Consider the following 26430-nt stretch of genomic DNA (forward strand, 5'->3'; position numbering starts at 1 on the left):
GGATTATTTTTATGATTTGGTATTTTCTTTCATGAGATATGCTGAAGTCATAAAATGCATTTTGTAGTGACCACCACACAGGGTGGCAGGCAATTCATTCTGGGCTACTATTCACTGACAGATTGCAAATTTACAAATTGCTTACAAATATTTGCTTCTTATTGCTTTTATTTAAACAACTGCACATTGTTTTTCTAAAGAATATACAAATACAGAGTTTTCAAGGTAGTGCCTCTGCACATTGGTCTCCTAAGCAAGGAAGTGGACAAAAATCATTCTTAAGCTCAGAATTGATAATTAAAATGCAGCACAGATTTCCAGAGTAGGCCAAGAACCAAAATAATATATACCACATAAAATAACTCGATATAATGGCTTAAAGGAAAACAAACTGCTAAACAAGAGAAAATAAAATACTAATCAGGTAAAGTTGGGAGGAAAGTTAAAAATAATAATAAAAAAATGCTCTCATAGTGGGTGATTGCATATTACAGGGATTAATTGGTTAAGCTTTTTCAGCTTTTGAAGAACTGTTAGACCCAGCCCTCCAAATCCATGTCTGACAGGAATAGCCTGTAGCCCCTGTAACTGCAAATAAATTAATTTTGAAAGGAAAATTACTCACTTGGAATTTAAAATCAGACATTTAGCGATGAAAATGTTGACATGGGCACGTAATTGCTTTCTGACAAATGGCTAAATAAAAAGTCCTGCCTGAAATCTATAATGTTAATGTTGCCATTCTGGTGTCTCTTTTTGCCTCTGTCTGTGGGACCAAATCCTGTATCCTGAAACCGGAGGTGGGAAAGCCTTCCCAAGTCTGATGGCAAGATACCAAACAAACTCTGAAATGGCTGGTCTCTCTGAAAGAATCAAACTAGGCACCACCTCAAAAGCACTCTACATGTTTCTTGCAGCCTACCATGCTTAGTAATGTAACTACCTGAAATCTGCCAAGAGAGCAAATGCCAGCTGAGGCTCTGAGACAGCTGAAAAAATGTACTCTTCCGTGGTCCTGGGACTAAATATGAAGACCCTCGAATCCCTTACTGGGAGTTTGGCTTAGCATCAGGAGGTTGAAGAGCTTGCTTTACATCAGCCATGACAACCTGTAAATACAAAGCCCAAATCCTCTTTAAAAAATCAAACCTTTTTTTTTTTTTTTTTCTTTTTCCCCAAGTAATTTTGTGTGTCAGTGAAATTCATATATATTACGGAGAAAATGGAAAAGGCTGTTCATTGTTCATTAATGAAGTACAATTACAGGTATAAAAGGAAACGATTTTCTTAATGTCTGTTATACTCCTGTGATGTGATTGATGGTTGCTGTTACTAAAACAACAGAGAAAAATCACTTAATAAGAAAATAATCTTTTTGTTAGGCTGGAAAGATGTCACAGGAATTGCTTTCCTCTAAAGCATGCATTCTTGCTACAGACCCCCAGAGGATTTCAGGGTTTAATTGCCACTCTGTTCTTTCTATATAAAGGAACCCAACCCAGTGAGGAAGCAGAAGCACACTGGAGATCTTCCAGGTAAAAAGGGAAAAAAGAGGATCCTTGCACTGCAAAGATTAAACTCAGAGAAGGTTAATATGCAGTTATCTATGTAATCTGTCCATCCATCTCTGCTCCTAATTGACTTCATTAAATGAAACCACTTTTAAAATGGGGTCTGATGAATGGGATTGAATACTATGATTGCCTGTGAGAGTAGGAGAATGGACTCTACATCCCTTTCAGTGCCGCGTTTCTATGACTACTGCTGTGACTAGGAATCAGACAGAAACAGGCTGGCCTCCCTGGTGTGCCTATCGTCATGGTATCTAGGTACCACTAAATATAATTCCCTTCTGTTAAAAGAAATGGACTTTGTGTCATGTAAAGAGTAAATAATATTAATTTTAATAAAGGTCATTCGGAGAAAAACAGCTAGCTTTGATCATTATCATGAGAATATTTTTTAAACCTATTTGCCACAACATTTATTTCTGCTTATTTTTCTTAATGTAATTGTTTGCTATTAAAAACACTGAGTTAGAAATAAATCTGTTTGGACTTACGAGGTGGAAAATGAATACACAAAGTATTTTCTTAGAAGAAAATGTACTTTTAAAATCCTATTATTAATATCTTCAGAATAATCATTGCTTTATGGCGCCAGTGTCTCAACTTGTCATCCTTGTGTATGGTATTATGGTTTGTCTTGTGCAGAGGTCTGGAGATGATGTCTATCAATGGAATTCTCTTGGCAGTAAAATATGAGTATGAAAAAACAACTATTATCATGTATAGTGATAATAGTTGTATATAAATAATAAACACCTCCAAAAGTAGAATTAAGGACTCTTGAAGCCAATTAATTTTAGTTGGTGGTATTTGCCTAAGCATTCATCATTGTAGGTAGTCCTTGACCATTATCTGGCTGATAGGTGAATGGTACCTTGCAAAGGTCTGGGAGCAAACTACATTGCCACACACAGGGTGTGGAGCAGGGACTGCATGACTTTGGGTTATGACTGAAGCTCTCTCTTGCATGGAGATAAACTCTGACAGAAGGTGCTCAATGAGTTGTTGCCATCTGACAGCTCATAAAGGAAACCCCTTACTGACAAATTTACTGCTATTTTTCCATCCTTTAATCTTCCTCCAGTCTAGAGGAGCAGAATCATGTGGCTGAGAATGCAGAAAAAATTACTAGCTATAAAAACATCACATACTTGTTACCTCCCATTGCTAGTTTGCTTTGAACCTCTCATTAAGCCTTTTGTCCAAAAGGTGTGCCTCACACCAAGCCCTGGTACACTGAGAGAAATGACTCAGTTCAGTGACAATAATAGCATTTACCAAGATTTCCCCCAAAGAGAAGGTGCTGTCATAACAGATGCCCAGAGCTTGCAGATATATTGATGAAAAAGAGAGCAGATGATCAACCGGGGCAACGTTAAAAGTGTTGAGAGGCAGTATATCTTCCATTAACGATTTTCAGGTGCACATTCCAATAAACCAAGCCACAGCAGTATCTTGACAAGGTTTTACTACTTTGAATGGAATATTCAGACAGAAAGATGACAGATGATTTTAGAAAAGTACAATTAAATCGGTATTGAAAATGGAGAAAGTTGATCAAAGAACAAAGAAAGAATTGCATTAAAATTAATCATCCCAAGGTTGTAAAATCACTTGTAAACCCTCAGCAATGAAAGATTAAATGAGGAGGAAGTTAATGTTTTAAATCAATTTAAATTTTCCAGTAGAGAACTTGATAGTTCCAACAGACTTTGGCCTCTCAGAATATTTACTACAGTTTCAGGCAGGCCTTGTCAAACCATAGGCAGCTGAAAAAGTCATCAAATAAAAATAACTAATGTTAATTAGTTAAGCAAAAGCTCAGGGTTATTAAAAACACACACAAAACCAACAAAGACAAACAAACCAACTCATAACTCTAAAACCTGATGCATATTTAACCAAGAAGAATATCGGTCTTTTCAGAGAAGATCTTTGTTTATAGCTATTGAAGTTACTGGCATGGACCATGCTGCTTAATAATAATCAGATGAATGATAGTTCTGATATATTCATTAGCAGATCTCTGGTATTTAAAATCACGATGGAGCAGAAACAGTATTATGGATGCATTCAATATCAGTATAGAGTTGTGAGATTGCTCTGACATACATTCCACTTATATTTTTGTCACAATTGATTATGTTGAAAAGCTCTGGAAGTAATAACTTTTAACGACACAGCATTTATTTTTCCAAGGAAGCTTGAGCTATAGTTTAGCAACCCTACATTTCTCAGGGAAGATACAGCAGACTTTTTTAAACACATGCTCTGCAGAAGATTTTTTTCTACACTGTTTGGTGCTGGCCACTGCTGGAGAAAGGATAACAAATTAAATGGCTCATTGATCTGTTCCAGCACAGAAAATCCTAGGTTTCTCTGTATTTATTGTAGCTGGTACTCTTCAATACCCAAAGGCTTAATTTAACACCCTCAACAACTTCATATGAGAACTTGAGAGAATCCTTTGAAATAAGGACATTCCTGTAAGAGAGCAACTTCTGCCACAGCCACACATCCTATTTGATTTCTGTGAAGAAAAATTCTGAAATTCGCATTTAGAAAAATTCTTGCTTATGCTTGGATTAATAGTCAAGGCTTCAGCATTAGGTCTAGGGTCAGTTTCAGCACCAATGATCCTAGTGCAAATAAAATGATTTACTGTGGTATGACATTTGTTTGGTAAGATACACAGTGCATAAATTCATCTCTTTCAAAAGAGTTATTTAGAGGCACATCATATACCACTTAAACCCCATTTCTTAGAAAACTTGTGCCATAGTCTCATGCTAGTCCTCTGTATGAGGTAAGTGTTGGTCAATAAAATTTGCTGTTGCTATTGTTTAGTCCTAGGCTGTCTGCATAAAAGCTTATACTTGATTAGTGTGTGCTTCACAGCAGATGCAAAACATTCATTAAAATGGATACCTCATTTGGAAAAAGAAAAGACTGTGGCATGACAAAATTTTAAGCAGGACTTTGAGTATTTTAAAGCAGGACATTGAGTATACAGTGATAATTATTTTCAAAAACTAATCTAATCTCTACTACTACATGGTAAAAACAATTAAAGACACCTGGTCACACCCTTTATCCAGCTATTGCCATACTGGCCTGAATGGAGCAGCAGCAGTGGATGTGAACAGTGGAACTGGCATTTCATTTATTGCACTTCAGTTATTACATCTATTGACTAACAAAATCCCTTAAACCTCACAAATAGGGTTAAAGAAAAACACCTGCTACTTAAACATTAAAAATGTGAGGAAATTTGTTTTCATTTTTGTGGAATACATAATTGTAGTGCATTTTAATATATATGGTCATTAACAGTTAATACAATCTCACTTTTAGCATCTACATACACACTTTAAAATAAATGTTTTATTGCATCTGAGTTAGTATGCATATGTAAGAAGATAGAGTCTAAACTACAGAGAATTTGAACTCCTCTCTTGAGACAGTCAAAGCTGTGTAATGGAAAATCACAACAGGTTATGTGAGAGGTGGTGAATCCTTTTTCTTCTGGTACATATATAAAGTGTAGTTGACCACTGATTATTCAACTGCTTTGGAATGACTTTTATGGTCTAAGGCATGGCTGTAGCACATCACTTTCTTAGAGATTGCTCCTTTATACTGCCACTAACACATAAGTTTTACATTTTGCTGAACGGTGGTTAGAATATTTATTCTGAATTAGTTGTTCTCACTGAGACAGATTTACCTCTGGTGTAATTGTATGAAAGTCGATAGAGGAAAACTATGAAAAAACTTGGTCCGTTGAGCTTATTGATTAAATTTGATACATACAAATCACAAGCCATATTCTATCCCTGAACACATAGATTTAACTTATATTGTGCCTACTGAAAGCCATAAGTGCACATCTGTTACCAGAACATGGCTGAAAAATTTGTAACTCATTATCTTAACACAAACATAATTGTCTCTGGTGTGTAAACACAGCAATATCACAAGTTCTAATCTTGGGAAGAGTCACTGACCCCTTGTTTGAGTTCAGCAACTCACTTGGCCTCCTGTGCTTCAGTAAAACCCTGCTAAAATCTGTAAGCATCAAATCTGCAGGAAAAGGAGCAAGTCACTGACACTCAATTAAGCTATTATTTATAAATAATGTTCACTATTTCTATAAATATATCACATTATACCTGAAGCGGAGCTGCAGAAAGAACTAAGAAGATGCTAAAAATAGCTGGCATTACCACGCAGGTATGTTAAGAAAAAGGCGGGTGGTTAATGTTCAAGTTTGCTTTCTTCTAATGTGATATTATGAAGCAGAGCTTTGCAATTTAGAAGGCTTTAACATCTGATCTTTTGTCACGAGCTTCTAAGATTACTCAGATAAATTCTAGAGATCATTCCTGACAAAGCAAGCTTCCCTGCAAGGAAATCAAGCCTCTTCCATAGGTCTTCTAAAAATATTTTGTTCTCCTCACTTGGAAACATGAAATGTCTAAAAAGGTAAGTTACGAAGAAAGGTAGCAGCTAGGCTGTTTGCTACTGAGGTGCAAAGTCAATCAATATGGGGGAAGCATTTTGGGAATATTCTTCCTAATACTTCTAGAATATAGAAAGGGTGTAGAAAATGTTAAGTGTCCAACACTTAATTAATTGCTTTGGCATACTTAAGAGCTAATATACATTAGGGTGTAACTTGTTATTTCCCCCTTAGCATTTCCTTCTCATCACAAGGAAGATGTCCTTGGTAGTGCTTGAAATATGTTTTAAACCTCTCATACTATTTCTGCAATTGTGCTACACAGATGAGCATGATGGGTCTGTGCTGCCCCAATGAGAGGAGAGCTGTAGGATGTGTTCTGGTAGAGGTAAGGAGAGGAAATACAGCTCTGAATACTGGGCTGGAAGCCCTGACAGGGTTTAAAGACTGGCTTTGGTGGCCAGATACTGACCAAAACAATGAACTGACATATCCAAAGGCAAAATAGCCGCACTAACAAAAGCTGACACTTAAGAAGTTGTGCCAACTCATCAAACTGAGAAATGCAGAGGGTGAGAACAAGAGCCTTGTACAGGCTTTTCTTTTGATGCAGTCCAGGACACGGCTTTCTGGGCTGCAAGCTCCTGTTGCTGGCTCACATTAAGTGTTTCTGTGAACCAATACCCCCAAGTCTTCTCCTCAGGGCTGCTCTCAGCCCATTCTCTGCCCAGCCTGTATTTGTGCTTGGGATTGCCCCAGCCCATGTGCAGGAACTTGCAGTTGGCCTTGCTAAACCTCGTGAGGTTTCTGTGATTATTGAAGAAACTCAGTAGAAAGAAACCCTTTATATAAAGCTAAGGAAACGGCACTATTAGTATGACTAATACATGAGCATCCCAAATGTTAAAGCTGCTTTTCTTGGAGCATTAGAAATAGTAGAGCATCAAGTCTCAGTGAAAGGCCAAATACCTAAGAATCATTATTAAAAGTAATGATTTCAGTTAGTCTACTTCTACAATACAAGAAATAGCTACACCACAAATGAACTCTTTACAAGCATTCCTGATATTTCTCACCAGATTACTCTCTAGTTAGAGCAGACATGAATTATTTCCAGCCTGAGAACTAACCTGCCCAGCCTCTCCCTTCCTCCAAACAATATGGGTTGGAAGTTACAATATCAAGGGTAAGGCAGATCATAACAAAGCTCCTTTAATTCACTTGTATATCTGCTATTTGTGCCACCACAGGAGTGCAAGGAGTAGCGTATGACCTCGGTTATAATATCAAAGGATTCATTAGCTGTTTACTATGTTGGCAATAACGCAGTTTATGACCTGGTTCTTTGGACTCTGAGCATCACATTCTCCATCTAAATGCTACTGATGTTTTACTGAGCTAAAGCTATGCCTAGACAAATGCAGGAGTCCTATCTAGTCTATGTGCTTACACTTACAAATACTGCAACATTTACCACAATTGCCCATAACTGTGACTAAACTGAATATATTGAAAGGTGCTATGTTTTGCTTCATTAAAATACTACATAAGAGCATTTTTTCTCTTGATAGACCCGTGTAATCCAAATTTGTATTTTTCTGGTTAATATTATGTTTCTTCCTTCTCTGAACCATATCTCATAACAGAGAAAAGAGATTTAATACAAAAAAAGAAAGAGGAGCTGTATATTATTTTCAAGAAATAAAACTGCTTGCAGAATTGCTGCTGATTCCTATCTTTAAGAACCTGATAACAAGGATCTGAGTAAGCATTTTTTTAAATACATTTTAATGAAGTGACGAATGTGGAAAGATGCGCACCGAATTCCTTAGTGAATGTTGTGGAAATAAGAAAGAAAATATCAACCTCAAACCCAAACAAAAATAACTCTGGAGAGGAAAAGAAATTAATTTCAAGAACAACATAATACCATGCAGACCTGCTCTTACAGCAAACCATCAAGTTAATTTAATTCCGCAAACCCCATTGCTCCAACAAAATGTTGTTTAAATCAATTCATTCTTTCATTATGCCGCTTAAGAGTGCCATGAAGTGATGAGAAATTACTGAGATGACTTTCATGTATCAGAATCCCCTCAGTTTCACTTCATTTTCTATCCTGACATGCGATTAATGTGCTGCATTTGCATGCTAAAATAGTATATTTAATTGTAAAAGTGGTGGTGTTAAATTACCTTGCAATGAGTTTATTTTAAATGGTTCATTAAAGTTTTTTAAATAGCTTACTGCACGATTGCATCTCTGCACTGCTTTGATGTATTACATCTTCAACCAATAGATGCAGTATAGGAAACCTTTACTTGTTATGCTATTTGCCCTTTCAACAGCAAAATTTGAGCTAAAAGCAGTTGCAAGCTCACAGGTTCACATTCAGCTAATTATAGCACTCGAGTGGAAGCCCACCCCTCTCCCACACCTATAATGTTCTTATCTGATTTTCCATCCTCTGGTAGCACACAATCAAGTCACACTATAATGTAGGATGTGACTTGATTAATGTCACTCATACATGTGCTCTTCCCCTACTTCCTCTCCATGGAAAGATAAAGTACACATAGATCTTTTCTCTGGAAAAAATAAAGTTCTGGGAATCTTCAGGTTGGCAAAGGCCAGGTTGAAGAGTATTTTGTTCTTAAAATGCCACATTCTAAGATTTACGCAATCCCATGAAATTTAGGTCCCGGTTTATTTATTTATTTATTTTTGGTGAAAGGGAACAATTCAGTTGCATCAATTCACTACCCGTGATACTTTACATTACAACTTCATGCTTCTCTTTAGAATATGTACATATAGATACAAAATTATATTTACAAGAACCACAGAATCCTTTAGGTTGGAAGGAGCCTTAAAATCATCTCCTCCAACCCTCCCAACTCAAGCAGTGTCAGCTAAAACAGGTTGCTCAGGGCCCTGTCTAGTCAGGTTTTGAACGTCACCAAGGATGGAGACTCCACAGACTTTCTAGGCAGTTTACTCCAGTGTTAGACCACACTCACAGTAAAAGTGTTTCCCTGTGTCCAGGGGGAACCTCCTGGTTTTTAAGTTGTGCCTTTTGTCACCAGTCATTACTAAGAGTCCTGTTCCCTCATTTAATTTCCCTATGCTGAATCTTCTGTTCTGCAGGCTGGAGTCTCAGCCCACTTGGAATTTCCTTATATTAAAAATGCTCCAGTTCTTTACTCATTTCTGTGGCCCTGTGTCAAATTCACTCCAGTAAATCCATATCAGTCTTGTGCTCAGGAGCCCAGACCTGGACACAACACTTCAGGTGTGAAAGAAACTGAGGAGTAGGGCAGAGCAGAGCAGACTGCTACCAGGAGCTGCAAAGGTGAGCTAAGGCAGCAAAGCCCCTCAGGAACCATCTTCCCCTGTTCTCTCCTGTAACACCTACCTGTGTCTACCTGATTTCTCTATACGTAAGAGCATTAGGCTTTCATTTTCAGTTTACTCTGTATTTCCTAATTTTAGAGAACATGACCTGAAAGCTGCTGTAACAATCCAATCTTTAACTTGCTCTATGCAGATCTCTGTTGTCATTGCTCACATGGATATACTTGGAAACACAATGGGAGCCTCACTTCTGTCTCTTGATCTCAAAGGGAATTAAGCACTGAAATAACTTTGACAAGCCACACATTAGTTGTTAGCTTGAAGGATAACAGCCCTATTTTGATTCCTTGCTGTGTCTTTTTAGCAAGTATTTCACTAATGTGCACAAATAGTTGTCTATATTTAGGTCAGCTACATGCACTGAAATGTTGGTTTTATTCTATGGTGAGGAGGAAAAATATCACCCCTTAGGGAAGAGTATTGTATCATTAAACTAATCTATACTATTATATCCCTATTATCACTTCTGCATACATGCATTTTAAAATTAAAATAGTACATAGAGATACACATTTGGAAAATTGGTAGTATCACTGCTAATATCTACTCATTGGTATTGATTGGTATACTTCTTCCCTGACATTACCTAGCATATGCTGATTGATGTGAGGCAGATATAGAGAAAAGAAAGTTTCCCTGGTCTCTACCAAAAGCAAAGACCACTGGTAGTGGATTGGGATAATCTTTCAAGTCTTGGTGTTAGGTTTGAGGCGTTCAAGATGGATTTGAAAATCAAGCAATTACTCTTTCAGGTCCCACATACATGGATGATCCATATTCAGGTTGCACTCTTCTGTGTGGTTTAAACTGCAAACAGCAAGAAGTGGAGTCATGGCATTGTGCACTATTTAGCGAATGAAAATACAAAAGACATGCAAGAAAATCTTGTTCAAGGGACTTGTAAAGTAAGACAGAAGAAGTCAGAGTTCAAGTTGAGCTTTCAGTACTGTTTTTGTATTTCTTGACTTGCAAGAACTTGCTCTGCTTTTAAAGATATCATCAATACCTTTTCACTTGCTCTGTATTCCACATTACCCAGATGTATATTTTAAGGTGAACAACAAAAACTATCATTTAGTTTTGTGAATGATGGTCTCAGCTTTAAGTCAAACAGAATCTCTACATAGTTATATGCTTCCATGACAAAGCTGCATTACACAATTACTCCTATGAACAGATGTTTATCAGCAAAAGGACACTGTTTTCACATAGTGAAAGTATCACTGCCCTTCCTTGGTACAAATGTGTACCACAGCCTGGACTGCCTGAAACTATTTTGTCAAATATTGGTTTGATATTAATTATTGATTTAATATTATAGACAGGCTTTTGAATTTAGCCTCAGTGACAGTGGTAGAATTTTACTTCTTAGACTCAGAATAAGCTTTTCTAGTAAAAACAGATCTTATATATACATATACATGTTTTTTTTTTTCAGGGGTGGAATGGAGAGAGGGACAAAAGGGGTATGTTACTCGAATGGTCTACCTAGCATATAATTGCAGTACATATGTAGACAGTAAAGTTCTTGATGATGTATCTGCACAACAGTTTCTAGGTAGTACCTGTGATTTTACTGACAGCTTTTTTTTTTTTTGTTAGCATTGCAGAAGTGACTTTCAGGTGATTTGTTTTCTGTTGTTTGTGCAGGAAGAGTTTCAGTCCAAGCGTTTAAACATGCTCTGTCTGCTCTTAATGCAAGTACTCAATGACTCCCTGAATAGAAAATTAAAACAAACAAACAAGTGTCTAGTAAAGTAATTAAATAATTTAAAAAACTTTCTTCTGTCTCTTCTTCTTTTGACAACAGGTATGCTTTGTGAATCTGGAAACTGCATTTTAGCAGGTGCTCTCAGTTGCTTTGTCTTTTACACAGAAGCAGGCAGAAGTCTCAACTTTTTCACCAGTTTATATTGGTTTAACTGCAGACTCTTCTAGCAGTCAGAAGGCAATAAAGGCCAAAACCATTAATGTTACATCAAGGTCAAAGGTCGATGATTTTCATTTAATAATATAGTTCTCAATTCTTGAGACTTTCCAAGTCATACTAAGGTTATCAGAAACAACATGTGATATTTTATAGACTATTTGTTTTCAGGTACTGGCTTAGTTGCTCAGTTCTGGGCTGGTTGGCAAATGAAGTCTTAGAAGATGGCATACATAAATCATGGATCTGATTTTTTTCTAGCTGTGCCAGCACTCAAGTATTATTGTCTGATATGTACATTGCACACCAGTTTTGAGAAATAGTAACTGCAGACAGGTAAAGATAAGCAGAGAATATATTTCTCCTTTTTTTTTTTTTCTTGATGTTTTCCAGTCCTTCTGAAGGTTATAAGCCAAAACACATTTCCTCTAGGTAAAAATAATACCTGACTGCTTTCACCTCTGCAGCTTAAATTATTTGATGGGGTTACTATTAGACTGCAAACCCACAGTTTTCATTCTGTACTCCTGATTGTTACAGCCTTGCTCTAGTCAATGCCTGGAGAAAAGCTACTAAGTGAATTGATGCTAGTCTTCCTCCTGGTGAGACACAAATCAGGCCTATGTCACACTTTAAATCCTAGTCATTAGACAATCATTTTCACATTTTTATTTCCTAGTGAAAATAAGTAGTTCTCTCTCCATTAAACAGGGCTGGACTTTAATCTGTAAAATCCTGCAGAGGGGTCCAATCTGGGTAGAAGAATGTCCTAGCATTATGCTGATAATGCAACTTAGATACCTGCTGTTCCTAGACTACAACATACTCAAATTACTGGTGGAATACAGCACAAGTTTCCTGGGCAGGACCGAAGCTATTTTTCCCCAGTAGAGAGGCACCAATTACATTATACTAACAGCACTCATTAGCAGGCTTCAGGCCACTGCAGTTAGTGCAACAAATTTCTTACATCTCTCTCTACCATGCCACTGCAGAACAAGTTAGCTTTAAAAGAAGGATTTCACACACACACAGGAAAATAAGTTTATGAAAGTCTCTTTAAATTGGGAAAAATAGAATTGACAGGACACCAAAGATGTAGGGCTGAATTAGGTCCAGGAGAAAAATAAGAGTAAAATGAAGAGGAATGAGGTTTGTCATATAGTAGAGGAGAAATATGATTCATTTGAGAAAATGTATTTACAAGGAAGTAAGGAACAGAAAATAGACCTTGTAGGTAGCACTTTCTCAATTAGGCTTAGAGCCCAGCAACACATCCCCGCCTCTTGCTTCCTGGCAAAGGAGGAAAGCAAATGCTGAGTTTGCAGGAATTTCCTCCTCCTATAACACAAACCAGATAGTCTATTGAAACAAAATATCCCAAATTTACTGGCTACCTCCTCAGCTAGAACTTGCTACTTTCTCCCCTCATTCTGTAACCATCTCACAGGCTTCTCCTGTAGGTCCTCAACTCTAGAGGCCTTAAATAATGGGATCATCCTGTTCCCAGAACCCGTTCCACTCTGCCCCTCAAACTTCTTTGAAGACAGCCCTACTTGCCTTTTTTTTTTTTTTTTAAACTTACAGATTATTGATGTGAGCTAATAGCAGCACGCTTTAACAAATCAGATCCATCTTACAGCAATGTAAGATGCAATATTACAGCCAAAGCTCTCCACAAAGATCTTTTCTCTCGTTCTCTCCCCCACCCCCCACCCCCCCAAATATCCTTTTATTTCCATCTTTTATCTCCCTACTTCTCAGACCTCATGTTTCCAGACTGCCTGAGATTTATGAGGCTGAAACTGTCTGGGACTCCAGCGTTTGCCAGTGCAGCCATGGACTCAGTGATGTATTCCAACAAAAATCCAGCATCTCCTTGGCTCAGCTTTCCAGTTCAGCTGCTCCTGTTCCCTTCCCCCTCGCTACCCCTGCCTTGTTGGCACATCAAGTTGTAAAAGAGCACTTCCAAGGAGCAATAACTAATGTAATTCCAAGGCTTGTTTTTTGGTATTAATATCAAAACCTGACAGATGACTGTCAGCAAGACCGTCAATAACTGTTAGCAATGTAGCACAGCTGTTCTTTCTATTAATTCACCGATTTAACAATGGTTACTTGAATCATAAGAGAAATGTCACTGTAACTACACAATACCAAGAGTAAATAGACCACAGCACCATTTATATATGTTCGTGGTTCTCTGAAGAATCACCACTTATCAAATGGCTTATTTGGACAGCTTTACAAGGCACCAGCGATGTTCTCTCTCAAAGTTCATGTTCAGATTTGTGACAGCATCTATGAATAGCTTAGTCAGGTTCAGTTTGGCTCAGTAAAGTTTCTGCATGCATTATTTGTAAAATGAGAAGTAAAACCTAGCCTTGTAATTCCACATACTTCAGACTCTGAAAGTGTTTTCATTTCCAAGATCTCCTTGGAAGCAAACTTTAGCCCTCTACTTAGGGAGGATAGAAAGGGAAAATGGCTTGCCCAGATTTGGAGTGAAAATTAAAACACAGCTGAAATATCATCATATTCAGATGAGTAGATGGGGTGGTTCACTGCCCCTGTCTCCAGCTGGCTCCAATTATTGTTTAGGAGGGGCTTTTGCTAGATAAAATAATAGAAAATGAGGTTTTATCTGTTTTATTACTCTGAAGACATTCAGTATTTCAAAGTTCTTCCACGTAAATACAAAAAAAAAAATTACAAGGTAAATGTAAAATTGTGTTTCTTTTTCAAAGTACATGGACATGTAATACAATGGAATTAATTTACCCCTGTAAAATTGGAGCTGCTTTATAATCAAGTTCTGCCTGCATTACACGTGTATAGCTACTTACTGTAAAATATTTTTGTACTTGTTTTGTATCATCCAGGGTTTGAGATGTATCATGTGGAACCTATGCTCCATCACTGCCACGTGCAAACTTCAGCATCAGCAATGTGCAGACAATTACATATACTGGTAGAAAGATATTCTCTCAGCTCTTGGCTTTAAAAATCCCTGGCATTTTCTACCTCCTTTCTGCCTGGTATCCCCACAGCACAAAAAGCAGACATAAAATCATGCTAGTACAAAAAGGGCTGAAACATTTATTTTTGTGGAATGAAAGGAGGGAAGGGGAAAGCAAGATGCAGTGGATGAGCCATATGGCTTATGTATGAGGAAGGCTCTGAGAATGACAGCAGTTAACTGCATTCACAGGACAGTTACTATTTTTTTTGCTGTGAAGAGGCAGCTCTGCAAGTGACAATGGATGTGAACAGAAAGCTCATGGATTTCATGCCCACCCACCCTTGCCCACCAACTGATAGCAGCAGCTTCCTCTCTGGGTCATGTGCAAGGATACAAATCAAATGAAGGGAGTCTTTCCCAGGATGAAAGATTTCTATCATCTAGGATTTAGCTGGTAGGCTGTAAAGTGCTTTCAGATCCTTTAGATCTGTATACATGAAGGTGGATATCAGTAAAGTTGAACTGTGCAAACACCACCAAGAGCACAGATAACTCAAAGCTGATGAATTTAGTAGGAACCTTTTATACTACAGTCTATGAATTAGAGACAGGAGGAAAAGATTTTAGCAAAAAAGTTAAGGCAACAGGAACAGGTGGGGATAAGGAACTTGTATTTTTCACTTAGTACTTGACACCTTGGAAGCTCAAATAGATGCATTTCATCTAACATGGAATGCCAGTATGTACCAAACAGAGAAAGATACGAGGCATTATCCAATGCAAACATAAAGCTTTACAGAGGGCAGTAAGCACACAATGACAATTTTTTCTTGTTCAACTAAAAGTATCTGTATCTGATTAACAACCTAATTTATCCTTTGGTAACACAGAAGGATCATTTTTTCCCCTGGGTTATCATTTTGGTTCCGATGCCTCTTCTGTAACTACATAGATTATAACTGTAACCACTTGATATTAGAGATGTTTATTTGTAACTGGAAGCAGGAGGATTTTTCAACAATACCATGGGCAGCACCAGCATAATCTCCATTCCCTGCCTTCACCCAAGTGTGCTTGTTCTTTGATAGCTCTTTTCATTCAGTTCAGAGATGCAATCCATGAGTGATTTTCAGGAATAAGGCAGGCAAGCACTGATTGTACAGTAGAAAAACCTAAACAAAGTCAATCCAGTTCTTGCCTTCGTTACTGTCAGGAATATCACATACTGCTAGCACACTGATGGACACAACTATTAGGCAACCATTAGATCACCAAAATCACCTTCCAGCCTGCTGAGCAGTCAAGATTAACTTTTGGTTCTGATTTATTTAGGCTAGATTAAGAACAGACTGACAACAGGTTCAGACTCCACTACTCCTGTATCCATGAACAAACTTTCATAGGAAAATGAAGTCCTTCAGTAGTCCTTTCAGTCCTGACTCTAGATTTCAGGCAGACCACAAGCTACATTGAGATAAAGTCTCAGAGTTGAAGAGCAAAACACAAAGAGCAAAACCCTGCTGAGAATCAGACAGAACGCAAACCCCCAGGTTCTACATCCAGCAGTTTTGGTGCCTGGCACCCTTTGCCTGCTGCCCAGCACTCGGCACACTGCACTCTCACCAAGTCTGGCAGAGCTGATTCAGCCTCAGCACCAAAAGCAGCCTTTCAACTGCAGCACGGGGTTTTTTGCATGCTAATCTAACTCAGCTCCTCCAGACAGATCTGGAACTGCTTGTGAAAAAAGGAGGCTTTGTGTAGTATTACAGATACTGTCAACTGTTAGGCCAATGCCAAGTGCCAGACTATCTGCTCCTCACAGCTGCAGTATGTTCCCTCTTCCAAGTGGCACCCAGAGGTGCTGCAGCAATGGCAGGAGCACAGCACTGTTTTGCTCACTCCAATCATCAGCAACACAGCTGTGTGATTTACCTGACACATTCGCACTCTGTATGACTGCAGCTTTCACACTAATCTGTAAAGATGTAATTAGAGAACATTCATGGAAAAGCAGGTCATTTTTATTTAGCCAGAACTGAGGTACCCCACCATTTTTCCTTAACATACCCTATTTTCTTTTAGGCAATATGTCCAGATTTACAGTAAACTCCCTAAGTCTATGGCAGTCAAAACCTTGTCTTTTCTGCCAATTGTAACAATTGGCTGTAAAAGCTTGCCTATTAAATCCTAAGAGAGGAGAAACAAGGAAATAGAACCATTAATCAGTTCTCAAACTTTATTAGATGGAAGTAGTTCACAACTGCCACTGACTTGAATTAGATGGTGATCTGAAAGACCTAGAATTAAAAGTGTCGTCTCAACACAAACTTTGTAAGTCATGCACCCATTAGAGTAGTGATGGATTTGTTTTCTGATATACAAACTGTTGGATAATTAGTACAGTTTTGGTAACTAGCATAGTTGAGAGAAAAACATGATTTATTGATGGTTTTCATATATGTAGATGTCTTGCTCAATTGACATATTTCAACTGTATTTGTTTCATATAGAAATAATGCAATGCCCACTGTAGTTTTCCACTCTTGAAACATCTGCCCTCCTGAGTGTTAAAATAAAAAATCCAGCCTAGCTTTGCATAACAGCACAAACCCTTTGTACAGTAAATTACTACGTGTCCTTTTATATACAATGTGCTCAAAAACAAGGAATTTGCATGTTGAATTTGAATAACAGGCCAAAATGAGATAGTTTCTCTTTGCTGACGGAAAAGCATTAGCCCCAAACACATATAACCATTCTTCAGTACAGAAATGTATTCTTTAAAGTAAGGGTAATTGCAAAACCACTCACCAGAAAGGAAAATAGGTTCCAAAAAAATCACATCTGATTGATGTACTTGACAAGTGGGTAATAAAATTAAGTTATGCTCAGAACAATTTAGAATAATTGATTTGGTTTATGACTTTGACCAAAGTATGCAAAAAAGCAACATTCTTTCATAGTGTCACTATAATTGTTCATACTCTTGAGAGAATATGAAAGAGGAAAAACGGCTATTAGAGTTTTGTTATGAAAATGGCTAATTAGAGAATCTGAATAGGATATTTGAAATACCACATCTACAATGCCCATGGACTGTGCAATGCATATAAACACATACACTGCCCATGACTCAGACCTAATTGTGCAGTTTTACCCAGGCCTCTGACTTTACTTCCACCATCTATTGTGGCAACAAATTACATCACTGAAATCCTGTTTCCTCTCCTATGCCTCTCCAAAGGTCCTGAGACAGAATGATATGCTTGATGTGACAACTTTTAGGCTCTGTGCCTGAGGGAGATTATAATTAGCAAAAAGTACTTTGTAGTTCACTTGTAAACTAAAGAAAACAGTTAGGTGACTGGTAAAGCTAGACAGGACTGCCCTTTGTGCTGGTATCCACAGCTTAGAATTTCATGCTCTTCACTGTGCATGAACACTACCTCCCTGCCATGGCACTGAAGCCACTTCAAACCCTCTCAAGGGGCACAGGGTGGGATAGGGAGCTGTCCAGGGAATGCCTGCACATTGTTTCTCATGTACAAAAATACAGAAGTCTGTAGGCATCGAACTGGCCTGAAGAGGGACATAATCGACCTCTTCACAGCAAAGCTTGGTGACAGCAAGCAGCAGGGTTTGAAGGTATTGTCAGACTCAAGAGAACATTTTGTTTCTTGCAGTAAAAATGCAACATAAAATCAGAAAGAGTGTGAATATCTTAGTTCAGTCAACTAATTTAAAATGTGATTTTGGGGCCAGAAGCAATTCATTAGTTGCAGCCTAAAGCTTTCCCAGTAAATCTCAGGAACAATTGAATGATTTCATATTATAAAAAACTTGTTATAACAAATTGACATTTTAAGTGCCAGGAGAATTTAAAGAACACTACCTTGCAGCAAAATCTTGTAAGGAGATGCAGACACTTCCTATTACTCGCTGTTTTGACCACTTCTGCATGCATTCAGTTGCTTGGCACCATTTGTGTACTCTCACATCCTCAGCGGAAACATTTTCCTAATTAGAGGAAATAAGAGAAATACAAAGAAATGCTTTTAGGATGTGTTAAAGGTGACAAAATGCTTAAGAATGACACAATCCCTTTAAGTCTTAAGAGTAGAATTCATTCTGCAAGACAAAAGAGCAGAGTTTTTTTTTTCTTTCTTTTTTTTTTTTTGGGGGGGGGGGGGGGGAAGTCTTCTGCCTTTTTGTCAAATGGTAACTTGCACAGAAAGAATGCAATGAACTATTTTGCGTGGAAGATGGAAAGTTGGGTCTGTCAACAGGATTTATAATGTATTCTGTATAACCATTTACTTAGAAGCATATCTTGTGAAATATCATGCTACTCCAGGAGAGTGCCTTGTTTTGTTTCGTTTAATTGAAAAATCAATTAATAGCTATTTTTGATACATCATCTTTCACCAGGCATGTGCCAGGTGTTCATTAAAGAACAGCTCTATATATTTATTATCCTTGACAGGTTAAAAATTACTTCCTGTGAAGAAACCTTAAATCGGGACTTATAAACACATTTAACATAAGGCAATTATTCCTTTAGAAAACTCAGTTAATCTGCATACAGAACTGAAGAATTCTGGAGAAGATTGGAGAGATCTTGGTGTAGACCCACAAATAACTGCTTACTTTTTACTTAGGCGTAACTGCTAGCAACTTTGCTGGAATTATCATCTAAGAAAAGATTGGAAAGGATTGAGTTATGGGTCAAGAAGAAAGAGCTAAGAGCTTCAAGCAGGTCACCACAGTCCCTCATTCCAAGTCTTAGTACATTTCAGTCCAAAGCATCTCTTCCTTATCAGGTGCAGATACCATAAGAATCTTTGCAAGAAAAGAAATACCTCAGATAAAATGTTTTGGCTCTTTACTGCTTTGGGCTTAGTCATGTTTTCAAACAGATCCTCACAAGGATTTATATTATCACACCAGCCTGCATCTCTAATCTCTTAAATCCAAAATGCAGACACTTAAAATCCTGGGTCAGCATCTCTGGAGCGTGTAGCAAAAGGAATTCAGGACCTGTCCCAGCACCTGCTCTCAGCTGTATTGAATGCAGAAGAAAGCAAGGGCGAACAGCAGCTCTGTCCCTGGCTTTTTCTCAACTGTGCTGTCAGCTGCTCAAGGGCAGGCAATTTTAAGGCATTCTCTCTTTATGCTGGATGCTTTTGATGCCCCCATGCTGAGGTTGAGCATCCTGTTCTCCAGTGGCCAAATTTCTCTAGAGGTTGAGAAAGCACCTTGCTTTCCTCACTGGATTCTCTAGAGGCAGCAGAATGTCAGAAAGCCAGACAACTTCCACCTATTTTTTTTTTTTTTTTTTTTAATGAAAACTATAAGGATTCCAAATTCTGTCACCCATGCATATAAAAAAGTCCTTCATATGCAGAATTAGGAAATAAAGGGACCCCTCTTCAGTATGTACAGTATGTTTGGACTTGCTCTGTGGGAAGGGGGGAATACCTGGGTAGTCAGAGGCCTGGACTACGTTGCTGTCTGTTAATAAAAGCATAGTCATGGAGCAGAGTCTTTTCTGAATGTTGTTAATGCTTTGATCTAGAAGTGCAGGAGCTTAATTTTACATGTGTACATAGCTGGTTCAATTGATGGCCACAAAGAAAATCGTATCTCTAAATGTGCTGATGTGCTTTTCTGGCTTGCAGTGTGAATCCCTGATTGAACAGCCGTGGCAGAGCATTTTATCAGATGAAGGAAAAGATTCTTGCAGAATTTAGTTGTATATAGAGCCAAGTGACATTCAGAAGAAAAAGCTTGCCACAAATAATTCACTTTGCCAACACTAGGCACTACGCAGTCTGATTTTAACATCTATTCACACTAAGCAGATTAATGATTTTACTAGCTCACTCTGTTCTTTCTAAAAAGCACTAAAAAACATTCTACATGCCATGCTAATCTTTCACCTTAATTAAACCATTAGAACAGTAAATGTTCACTCTGAGCTTTTCTTAAAGAGAACTGTTGAAAGAACTTGCACTATGTTTCCTCTGGGATTTACACCATTGTAAAGTGCCTTATTTTGTGTAGTAGTTTCCCATTGCACAGTTTCTACTTGTTTGATCTGAGGGAGAAATGCATTCAGGTACCTGGACAACATCTCTTATCTTGTATCAAAAGGACTCATTCTGTTCATACCAAAAAGAAAATCTTTCACTGACTTAAATTGGAGCAAGAACTGCTAAAGAGTAACAGAAGAATTTAGAAGCTTGCTCCCAATTACCCAGTTGTTATATTCTTGATTTGTTATATTAAATGGCACCATGAAACCACTAGACTTTGTCTGGGTGGGTGGAAACAACCTTCAGCAAATGGTTAATGTTTGATTTTGTTCAACTAAAATGGGTTGAATTTTGGTGCACAATGTCAACTTGATTAAGGACTGTATACAGTTATGCAGAAATAAGTGGATAACAGTGCATTTCTTGTGAAAATTGAGGGTATAAGAAACAGCAGGAGCACAGCAAGAAGATTAGAAAAAGAACTGAAGAGAATTGTTTAACAGCTAATTAGAGTCATCAACTGAGTACTACTGGTTTGCATAACTGGAGACATTATGCCACTGAACAGGGGTGTGCATTGAATATCTCATTAACTTCTGGGAATTCCTGCACTGAAAAGTTGTTGACAAATGTTTCATGAGGGACAACAAAAATTACCAGAGGTGAGGGATCAATTTAACAGGGTGGTTAGACACACATATGAAAAATTCCCATAAACAGCTTGTCTAAACATTAGCTAGAATAGAGATGTTAGACTTGCATTTAGGAATAAAGCAGCTCAATTACCTAAGTTTGAATCTAAAGGTGAAATCGAAGTTTCCTTCTAACCTCATGCATGTTCTCCCAATTTCCAATTTAATTTGCATCATCCTAGGTGTTAAGCAGTTTTTACCCTTAGCAATATCAGAAGAGTCTTTTAACTGCAGAGCCACAAATGGGCATTACCCATACCTGTCTGAGCTGGACAAATCAAAGTAATGATTTCTTTAATTATTTCATCTTTGAAGTAGACCAATGTTTTTGAGGTAAAACATCTAGACTCAAAATTTTCTGCAGATGTAGAATCTAGAAGTCATGGAACATTCTTCAAGAGGTTATTACCAGTGCAAAGGTAATCATAAACATCCGAGTTTCTCTTTCTGATGTCCAATCAGAACTTTCAGGAATCTACCAGAAATCCAGTATTTGTCTACCACCCCTCCTCTTAAGTGCACATATAGTATGGCTTCACTGGGATTGTTTTAGGGGAAAAAACAGAATAGCAAAACAATGTAAAAGCTACCATTCACTTGTACAACATGGGCATTTAGGTTTAACATTATTTGATGGATGCTGGGCAGAATTAGTTCTGGGAATCCCTTTCCAGTCCATTGTTCACTGTAACCTCTCCATCAGTCAGACTGGGAATAATGGGCCTCAGTTCAGAGCAGCTTAGAGCCCTGCTGTGTGCATTTTCAGTTATTCATCTGGATCTTAGCAGTAAATAGGGGTAAACTGGGTAAGGCTTGTATTGTAATCTCTGGTGCTGCCAGTCTAACATTTTTCATCAACAATAAAATTAACTTGGAAAAAATCAACAGTAGTGTCACTTTAAATATAAAAAGTTATAACATGCTACTCTTTGGTATTAAATTCTAACAGTGTAGCAGATTACAATAATAAAATCACAAAGAAAAAATACACTTTCCACTTTTCAGGCACAAAAAGCATTGATCAAACACAATATGCACAGCAGAATAGAGAGCAGGGTTCTTTTAAAAATAAAGATTAGCTAAAAACATTTAAAAGGCTTTACACAAAAAAGCCCCTACAGGGTGGGCTCTCTGAATAAAGATTCAAAACATTACCACAAAAGAATATGATTCATTATTATGGCTTTTATCAAGATGACTTCTCACACAGCTCTCCAAATGAATTCAACCTGGGAGCTAATCCTCCCACTGACAAGTCAGTTCATGGTATTTGGACCTTACAATCTCAAGTCCGAATGACAAACGGGATCAAGACAACATGGTTAAATCCAAGCCCTGCTCTGCTCCCTAAACAACTCTGTTGATGTCACTGTGTAGGGTTGAAGGCAAACACTTCAATATCTTTACAAATCTTTTAAAAATTATCCTCAGATTTCCTGGAGGGTTAGGTCTGAACACAGAATCCAGGCTAAGTATTGAATTCACAAAGAGTTGAGATTTCTGAATAACTGATTTATGATAATTATATAATTTTGTATTATATTGTAATTAAACCTACATCTATGAAATACTGAATTATGCTAGTATTTATTCCTGAAGGCTGTCAGTATTAATACCTGAAAGACTCAAAATTAGTTCTTAGATTAGGAACCACAGGCAATTCATCAAAAATATTTCTTTAGGCTTGTGGCATCATCTGAACATTGAATGAAGCTAGTTCCACCAAGCTAACCACATCTCAGGGAAAGCAACCCCACTGCAAAATGCAGACATATGAAGAAAACACCTTATAGTCTAACCTTTGGTGGTAATCCAGCTCTAAGGCATCAGGCATGAAACCTGTGCCAACAAGAGTCCTGTTTTTTCTTCTAGAATGAAGTTGTAAAATATTAAGGCAAAAAGACTCCTTTTTCTTTTGACATAAAATTCTGTCTTTGCAGTTTTCTGATCAGTTATTGCTGTTGCATTTCTGCGTCCATTTCTTTCTAAAGAAAATGCAATTTGTGGGCTTTCAGGAACAGAAGATAGTAGCAGGGACACCATTCCCATTCAAAATTTTACTTCTGGCTAGCATTAACAGTGTGTGGAAACATCACCATTGAACCCAAGCTGTAAGCACAAAGAAAAGAGTTTTCTGCACACCCTAGGATAGAGATGTAGCTGAGCTTTTGCAATTGCCATGTCTGCAAATCACAGCGCAGCAAGTCTGTCGAGGAGAAATCATTCAAGAAATGTTGTGTAGAAAAGTGAAGACAAAATATTTTTCTTGTATCCTATACAATTCTGAGCTCTGTGTGAATCTGTAAGAGAGGAAACGTTTCTCTTGCAGTTTTATGAACCTTCCCCAACCAAGGAATGATGTAGTGTGCAGCCTAATTGCAATAATTCACAAAAAACAATTACAAACTAATTTTGAAACAATTTTATCTAACCTTGAACAGATAGTATATATGAAAAACAGGAAATATGCATGAGAAACATTTTTCAGGACAGCATGACAAAAACACCTAGACAGACTGAGTGGCATATATTCCAAAAGAACATTAGCCATGTGATGCTCTATTGACTGAAGTCCTCCACTTCCCACTGTTGAGCACAGGATTTCCCCGCTAACAAAACCATCCTGCCAGTCACCTCTGCTTACCAGTGACTCAGCTCTTCACCAGAGGCATGCAGAGACCATCTGCAGAAGCTAGGCAGGGGCTGGGCTCTGTGCTCATTTGCAATCGTTCCTGTCTCTGGAGGCTACAAATGAATTGTCCATCAGTGATGGTTTTGATAGAAACCTAGGAACTAAACTTTAGTGACTGCATAGGGAGCTCACATCACTCATTTCAGATGGGCAGACATGCAGATATCAAAACACTGTTCTCTTATAACTGAATAGGGCTAGGTTTGAAATGGTGAAGGTCACTGATTCTCTAGATAAATTTATGTTGTCTGAGCATGCCAGTGATTCACACTGTTGCTACTAGTATTTACATCCTTGCATCAAGCAAAGACTAGAGTAATATTGATTTAGGTTACAAATCTCCTCAGCAAGTAAACAAATGCACTGTTTGTGAAAGGCAATTCATGAGAGAAAAAATTCCATTTAAAAGGCTTAGCCACAGTCACGCTGCTTCTCTTTTCAGGTCAGAATTAACATTTCTGATCTGTCAGTGCAGCAGGTTCATTCATTTTGGTGACTTCCAATCAAACTGTGCTCTTCCTTTGTCATTATCAGCCATCAGCCACAGCAACAAACTGTGTGATCAGAACTTAAGCTGTCAATTTGGTTATGATTCATGAGGCTCAGGGGAATCCAGCTTGCTCTTCTGCAATGATATCGATTCTGAAGTGCTGACAGTACTGAAGTTTGGTTATGTCAGTGCATTGCAGCATACACAATTTGGGTGGGAGACACAAGGAGTACAGAGCACGGTAACAAGATGCCATAAGTATATTGAACTAATATTTATGGCCTTCATGCATCTACCCGCAATTCTGACCAAGGGCACTACTGAGTCCTCAGTGAACTTCTTTTAAGCTTCTTCCACCCTGCACATAGGCTATGTGGAAATGAGCCAAATTGCCTGCCTGGGAGAGGGAGCGTGGAGAGTATTTTTGCCTCCCTCCAGCTGGTACAAGATTAAATCCAAGCTGAGACATCCTTTTTATCTTAGTGCTTAATTAGTTCTTGCCCCCTCAATTTTGAGGCATACCAAACATACTTAAAATATAGGAACAGGATATATCTAAGTATACAGATTACTGAAATCTAATTCAAGCAAAAGGCGCTTATCGCATCAGTAATGTCTCCTTTTGATTATCCCAGCAGAACTATGCAACACACAGAAACAACTACCAAAGATAACAGTGAAAGAATCACTGAAGTAACACTAGTCTAGGCCTGAAGAATTGAACAGTATTCTTTCCCTTGCACAGTCCTTAAGAGTTGTTTGAACTGCCTAAGTATACAAGAGTCCCAAGCGAGTGAGACAAGTGATTTAGCCCTACAATAGGAAGTCATACAGCTGCATCAGCATGGCATAGTGCCCAAACCAACAAACATTGCTAGATAGCTAATAGCAGTGCTCAAGGTCCCAAGCTAGTTTTGCCACCACACCAACATGACAACCTGCCTTCTTGAAGAAAAAAAGAGTATTCTATTTCGGTTATTCACTCATTCTCGTATACCATCCACCAGCACCAATTCACTAGCTTAACAAAAGGACATGGCCTATAGCTTTCAGGTTCCACCTAGTCCTAGCCTAGTTTTACCAGTGTTGAAGGAATTCCCAGGTCTTCTGTTTCAGTAAAGCCAAAATGGAAGGATTTGATAGCTTTCTAGTCTTTCATGCACAGAAACATTTACATTTAAATAAGCATTTTCTGAAATGCATAAATAACTGTCCTCCAGATCAATCAATTATGATTGATTAGGAAATTAAATCAATTAGAACACATTTTCAGAACCTATAAGCTTTAAACCCAAGCATGACAAGTTGTAATTTTTACCAATAAGCCACAATAATCAGATTTCTGAATTTCTAGTACAGCTTCTATCGGCTTTCATTTTGATGAAAGAGACACTGTAAAAAATTAAATTACAACAGACAAAATTAGAGCTCGACCACAGATGCTCACAGAGGATGAGGAGGTCACAGCTTCTTCCTGTACAATTAGCATGATCACCACTCTGACATTCACAGTTCTTGCAGTAGCCAGCAGAAAGGGCTACAAGCAGCTTGAAGATACTGGTCTAAGTTTTCCTTCTGGGTAGATCCTCCAAGGATCTACTGCCAAGGGAGATAATGAGATAACAGCATCATAGCTGTGCCTCCCCCTTATTTCAAACTTCATCTTAACAGAGGAGAGGGCAGGCACTAGCTCAGCAGGTTTTATACCTGTTGTAATCATCTCCAATTAGAAGAAAGCAAATTTACACCACCTCAAATTATTGCTGCCACCTGGGAGAAGAAAGGACTAGTGAACGTGGTCTGGGAAGTTCAGTTACAGACACAACAGGAGTAAAAGAAACTTTGCACAACACCAAGTAATTGTAATAGGCATGTTCAGTAGCAAATCATTAAGAAGGTTTCCCTATGTACTCCTTTGGTACTGTTTTATGCAAACTTATTGCCTTACTTTCATACGACTACAGTAAGATAGTAATACCTGCAATAAGATTATTAATATTAGTTGAACTTTCTGATGTTAGTCAGGGCTCCTGCCCCAAGATACCCTGTAGGAATGATCTTGTTCAGTTATGATTGCGGAGAATCAAATCCATTGCACATCTTTAGAAACAGGCATTTTCTACTGGTAAAGACACTAGAAACCTCCCCTAAGGAAATGAACTTGGAAAGAGCAATATATTAAGAGCTG

The 26430-nt window shown here is 38.0% G+C and overlaps 1 protein-coding gene across 6 annotated transcripts in view; it reads right to left on the reverse strand.

Annotated features, from left to right (window-relative positions):
• Window positions 1-26430, reverse strand: part of RAG2 (recombination activating 2) — a 489305-nt gene that overhangs the window by 98040 nt on the left and 364835 nt on the right. For 3 of the 6 annotated variants that reach the window (XM_038180252.2, XM_072039037.1, XM_072039038.1), the window contains one exon: window positions 18226-18350. The gene's annotated coding sequence lies outside the window, so the exon portion shown is untranslated. Of the gene's footprint in view, window positions 1-9683; window positions 10252-18225; window positions 18351-25689; window positions 25899-26430 lie in introns of those variants that run through there. The other 3 variants (XR_011809783.1, XM_038180253.2, XR_011809782.1) reach the window with 3 other exon arrangements.

This window comes from Anas platyrhynchos, chromosome 5 (genome assembly GCF_047663525.1).
Source record: "Anas platyrhynchos isolate ZD024472 breed Pekin duck chromosome 5, IASCAAS_PekinDuck_T2T, whole genome shotgun sequence".
In the NCBI taxonomy this organism is placed as follows: domain Eukaryota; kingdom Metazoa; phylum Chordata; class Aves; order Anseriformes; family Anatidae; genus Anas; species Anas platyrhynchos.